We start from the raw sequence: 6,084 nt of genomic DNA on the forward strand, positions 1-6,084 counted from the left end.
TATTTTGTCCAATATCAATTAAATTTCAATTAAACCTTTAAATTTTTTCATACATAACTATATTTTCAAAACCTTGAGTCTAAATTTTTTGGGACACTCTTAAAAAATTTTAAGAAAAGCTAAAAACCAAAAAATTTATTTTAATGTCCAATCCAACCCATAGTTTCTACTTATTTATAAGAAAAAATCAAAAGAAAATATGAATGAAATAAAGTACCTATGCTTATGCTCCATAAGAAAATTATTTTAAAATTAATTATTATAATAAAATAAGAGAAAACATGTTTAATATGATATCATTGATATATGTATGATTATTTTTTTTATCTCTAAGAAGTGCTTTATTCAATGAATAATTGAATGCATCAGGTCCATAAAAACATTAACCGAGGGGTAAAATTTGAATTTTTTAAATAAATATAAATAATAACAATCTAGTAATCTAGTAAAGAAGATAAAGTGATTGTGTATATTTTACGCTTTCACTCATATTCTTTGTCTTCTAATAGTGATATCAAAGTTCTAAGTTGAGTTTAGGATTAAACTTATTTTAAAGTTATTGTCCATAAAGTTTGAAATCCAATAATTATTCAATTAACTTTGGAATGTGAAAAGTTCATATCATGCAATACTTATATAACAAGGTGTCAGAGCAGCAATTGATGGTAAAGAAAATAAATCTAGCACTAAAAAATATTATACATAATGAAAAAATATTGATCGAAAAACTCTTTCCACTATTCATTAATGCTTCCACTATTCATTAATGCATTACGGAAGTTCTTTCAAAGAAAATAGCTGCTACACTGTGGATCATGTTAGAAATATTATACATGACTAAGATGATAACCAATCGTATTGATGCTTTACAATGTCTTTATATGTTTTGTATGATAGAAAATTGAATTTACATCTTTGATAACAAAGTTAGATAATAGGGTGAGACTTTTTTTAGAGAGCAATAAACTATAATGTTACTTTGTTTATTATCTCATTTATACAAGCATTTTCATAAAATGCTCATCTACGAACTTGGGCATAAAAATATTGATGAGATTAAATCTTCTCTTCTGATTCATGAAAAGATAGAACATGATATAGGAGTGATTATCATGATTCTGTAATTGATTCGATTAGTAGAAGTAACTGAAAAGTCGCTCACTCTAGCGAATCTAGATTTGGGTTTAAACCTCATGATGAAAGGTGTATATATTATCAACAAGAAGGTCATTAAAAAAGAGATTTTACTATGCTAAAAGAAGAGATTATCCAAATGCTTCAACAAATATTGCTGAAGATGGTAGAGATATTATCTAAATTTCAACCAAATTAGTTGATTAGCCGTGAAGATTTAATTTTGAATAAATATCAACTAAATGTAAGTATTAATATTTTATTTCAGGTGACGTTTTTAAAGCCATAATTAAAATTGATTTTTTGGTGGAGATTATAAGAAAATCAACATCGATTTTGATTTGTTTATGAGTTGGAAATTAAAGTGGACAAATGAATAGATATTACTAGAAATGGAGAGTTATAGCATGTTCTTTACTGTTGGTTTACTCTTGATAAAAAAAAATTATAGATAGCAAGCTATTTAAATTGTTACAAGTTGTAGTCGTAACATGCATATGGTGATTAATAAGAAAGCTTTTTGAATTTTTGTGATCATACATGGCTATATAAAGAGCAAAGGAAAATGGACCCTTTCATTTCTTTTTCAATTGTTTGATGAAGTATGATATGATATCTCACTTTATATTCTTTAAGTGAGATCAAGAAAAACCTTGTGAGAAAAAATATTAAATGATAAAAGATCACACTTTACTAAATAATTGAAAGAAAAAAAATGAGAGAATTCATTCTTAGGACAAGTTTTGGAATTTAAAGAGTGTGTAGTATTTTTGAGTTATGGGTTATACTTAATTAAGAGTTGTATAAGTGTAAATTTGTAAGATTTTATTTTGAGTAGTTGTGACTCCATATTTATTTTGTTTACCAAGTCATTAGTCACTTTTTCTGTTAGAGATTATTGAACTTGTATTTTTTGTTATCTTTCTTGTGTATTTGGATTAAGTGTTTATGCAATTTGATTTAGTACCAATAAGTATTTTGAGTGTAATTTAGATTTGGTTTTGGATGAAATGTTATAAATTACCATTTTATATGTTTGTGTCAATAATTTGATTTGGATAGAGTAGTTACCCATTTAGGATCTTTTTTGAAGAGATTTGTTTAAGGTAAATTGGTTTTCCAATTTTGTAACTCTATAATATTATATACTTTTATAGTAAAATATTTGATATATTTTTTGTCAATTGTGTAAATTTTACGCTTCTTGTCATATGTTTTATTTTCTATCATCAAACATCTTAATACATTTTTCTTGAATTTTCTTTCCATTCATCTAGTCAATCGCTCGAATAAATTTTTTTTCTCGATAAAACAGTACAAATATAAAAAATTCTCTTGAATTTCTTTCTTATTTCCATGAAAATTATAAAATTAAAAAAAAAAAGAAAAGAACACGTTTTGGACCACCAGCACCTTTTCTTCAACCTTTCTCTTCTCCTTTCACTACCACGAGCATCATGATCTTCAATCATCTTCGAAATAATTGGACCAAACACACTTGAAAGACCTTCCTCTTCCTTCTTAAACTCATCCACCGTTGCAAAATCACTCTCATAAATCCATTTCAATGTATAATCAATAGCTTTGTTAATCTTTGTTAATCAACACAAAAATCCCTAATTCCACAAACACCTAATAGTTACACTTGCAGTACACTGAAAGCAAACCCAATTAACACACCAAAAACCCATTCAAATCAAAACCCACACAAAAACAAAGGTCTCATAGTGCAGAAGGTAACCAATTCCCCTGCAAGAACCACAGTGTATTTCATAAATTCAACAAATCCAAAAATCAATTCAACAAATCCAGAAATAAAAAATTCAACAAATCAACTCAAATTCAACAAATTCAACAACTAAATCAAAAAATAACAAATCAAAATCAGAAGCAGAGACAGTCACAAATGCAGAAGCAGAGGCAGTCATAGAATCAGAAATAAAAACTCAAGCAGAAGCAGATGCAGAAGAAGAATATGCTTATGCAAGCCGAAGTTGCAGAAGCAGATGCAGCAGAAGAAGAAGCAGAAGAAGCCGATGCAGCAGAAGAAGAAGTAGAAAAAGCAGATGCAAAACCACCAGCGCTTGGCCACCCATCCCCAGTGGCGGCGACGGAGCATTCGAGGACCGGCGACGCACTCCACCCTCGGATCCCTTTCTCTCCTCGGCCACCCATCACCCGTGGACCGGCGACGGAGCATGCGAGGACCAGCTCAGCCTCGGATCCCTCTCTCTCCTTTGCGCGCCACCCTCCTCGCGCATGCATGAACGGTCCTCCCATCCACCGACGCTCCCTCTCTCTTTCCCCTCTTCTCTTCATCCCCGTTGCAGCCCCACTCCTTTCTTCTTTCTTCCGGCGACAGTGACGGCAACTCCAAGCTTCCTTCTGCTTTTTTTTTTTCTTTCAAATTCTTATGGAGCATCTATCTATATCTTATCTTTTTTCTTTTTTTTTTTTTAATTTTATAATTTTTTTTATTAAAGTATGGGTATTTTAGGAATAAAATTATTTTTTTTTAAAAAGGACGATTTTAATACAAAAAAACACGTTAAGGATGATTTTAAATCAAAAGATACATCAGGGACGGGTTCGATTTCGACCATCAACGTGAGGGACTAAAACAATACTTATCCCTAAATTTTACCAAAACTAGACAACACACTTCATAATCTTATAAGAAAAGACTTGAAATCCCACATTGTTTGTCTAAACTAGACAACGTACTTTATACTCTTATAAGAGAAGATAATGGATACTGCAACAGTGGTTCCTTCCGTGCTCTAACTGGGTGCTAGTGCACCCGTAGACCTGCGCGAGTCTACAAGTAGTTCACTTAGAATCGGTAGATTTTTTGATAGGTTTGATCGTTGTTGACTGACTTGCATGAAGGTTCGATCCTGATAATAAATTGGATCGGATAAGATAGATTACCAATTTTTTTAGTCAAATTGGATGGTCCAATTTGATTCTAATAACTATGCGATTAACTCATCTAAATGCCCAATAAAACTGGCTTTTCATTATGAAATTAAGTAGACCATCAACGAAAATTGTATGGATTTTGTTTGCCATTTTTACCTTGTTCTTTATTTGATTTTTTATGCCCTAATCTCTCTTACTAACACTCCTGTTGGTTGTGTGATTCCTTCGCTTGATATGGATAATTTGATACTGTTTCTATTATCTATCACTTTGTCACATGATATTATTATATCAATAAAAATTCTAATATACAGAAAATTCTTTCTTTAGATTCTCTCTTCTTTTAGGACTCTCTTTTTTTTTTTTTAGACTCTAATTTTTCTTTTCACAATTTACAGAGAGGCACACTATCTTCTTTACTAAGAAGGTTTCTATCTTTCAAACTTGTAAATAGTCTAATTATTTTTTACATTCTTACTAATTTTGCTAGTAAAATATTTACTTTTATTTTGTAAGTTCTTTATATACTCTTTTTCACCGGATTATTATTATCAATCTCACGTCATCGTTTTTATATATAAGATAATATTATTAAGAAAAATAAAAACTGCATAATTTGTTAATAAAAAATTTTAAAATAATAAATCTAATAATTATCAAACGTTTATATAAATTATAAAGTCCTAGCTATGAAAACTAATTAATGAAAAAATTTGAAGGTAATAAAAAACATCAATCCACATTTGATTTGTGTTTCAATTTCAATTTGAATTCACTTGAACAATAATTCTTATTTTTTTTTTTAACCGGTAGTAGTCTCTAAGAGACATGAGAATCATTACATGTATGATACTAAATCGAGTTGAAAAAATGACATTCATAATTGCATCTCGAATGAATTCGAGGACATATTCAAATAAATTCTAACCAAAAATGAGAATGGTTTGCGGATTTTTGGTTCACACAATTGAGTTTTTTTTGTAAATTCATCTGTATATAAACTCTTCTATTCTTCCCCACATGTTATTAATTAATATATATTCAATATTAGCTTCGGATTACAAACCGAAGATCAATTAAATTGTGACTCCCATAGTACAGAAGTTCCTATTAAAATAGGAAATGTCCTACCTTTGAGTGCGGTTTGAATTAAATATTTTATATTTGAAAACAACCTCATGTCCTCGATCAAATACTCAACCAGGTCAATCCTAATTGCAACGTTGACACTTTCATTTTGGACTTTCTCTAAAATATGCCAAGATAATTAATTTGACACTCAAATAGAGTTATCATAGATATGCCAACGGACCCTATTATTTGGACTTCAACGTATTTAGCAATTTAGGCCACACAAGATTCAGCAATACATTCGACGTCACATACGAAGGATACATTGCACCACTATACAAATTTAATGAATTGAAAAGGTCGTAGTAAGATTCAAATAGTTGTAAACATAATTAATTTAAGGAAAAAATTCTTGACTTTTATCCTTTTGTTCCTTTGTTTTTAATTTTAATTTGCATCTAGAAGTAGTGGGGTCTTCTTAAGACTTACAAATTTCTAAGAAGTATATATGAAATCTAGTTAAGTTTGACTCCAACATTGTCAATGCAATGGACCAAGATTAAGACATAACAATTATCCTAGCTTTGTATTACTTCCTGTATTTGTCTTTTCTATACTGTGTCAACTTACGATGCAACTTCAATAGATATAGATGAGATATTAATAAAGTGCAGATTTTATACTGTCTGCACCTTAGTGTCTTAGTGAGTACTAAGGTAGAGAAAATCGAAATTTTAAGTAAAATTAAAAAAATAAATTAAGAACGTAAAATGTTCGTAAAATCGTTAGATTTAGTATAAATTTCGTAAAATTGATAAACTTATTTAAAATTATAATATCAGAAGATTTTAAGAGTTAAATGGAGATTCTAACTACTATGTTAGTGATCCTTTTTTAAAAATGAATTATGTTTTAAAATTTTATAATAAATAATGATCAAATAAAAAATATGTAGGT

This window comes from Arachis ipaensis, chromosome B02 (assembly GCF_000816755.2).
Source record: "Arachis ipaensis cultivar K30076 chromosome B02, Araip1.1, whole genome shotgun sequence".
In the NCBI taxonomy this organism is placed as follows: domain Eukaryota; kingdom Viridiplantae; phylum Streptophyta; class Magnoliopsida; order Fabales; family Fabaceae; genus Arachis; species Arachis ipaensis.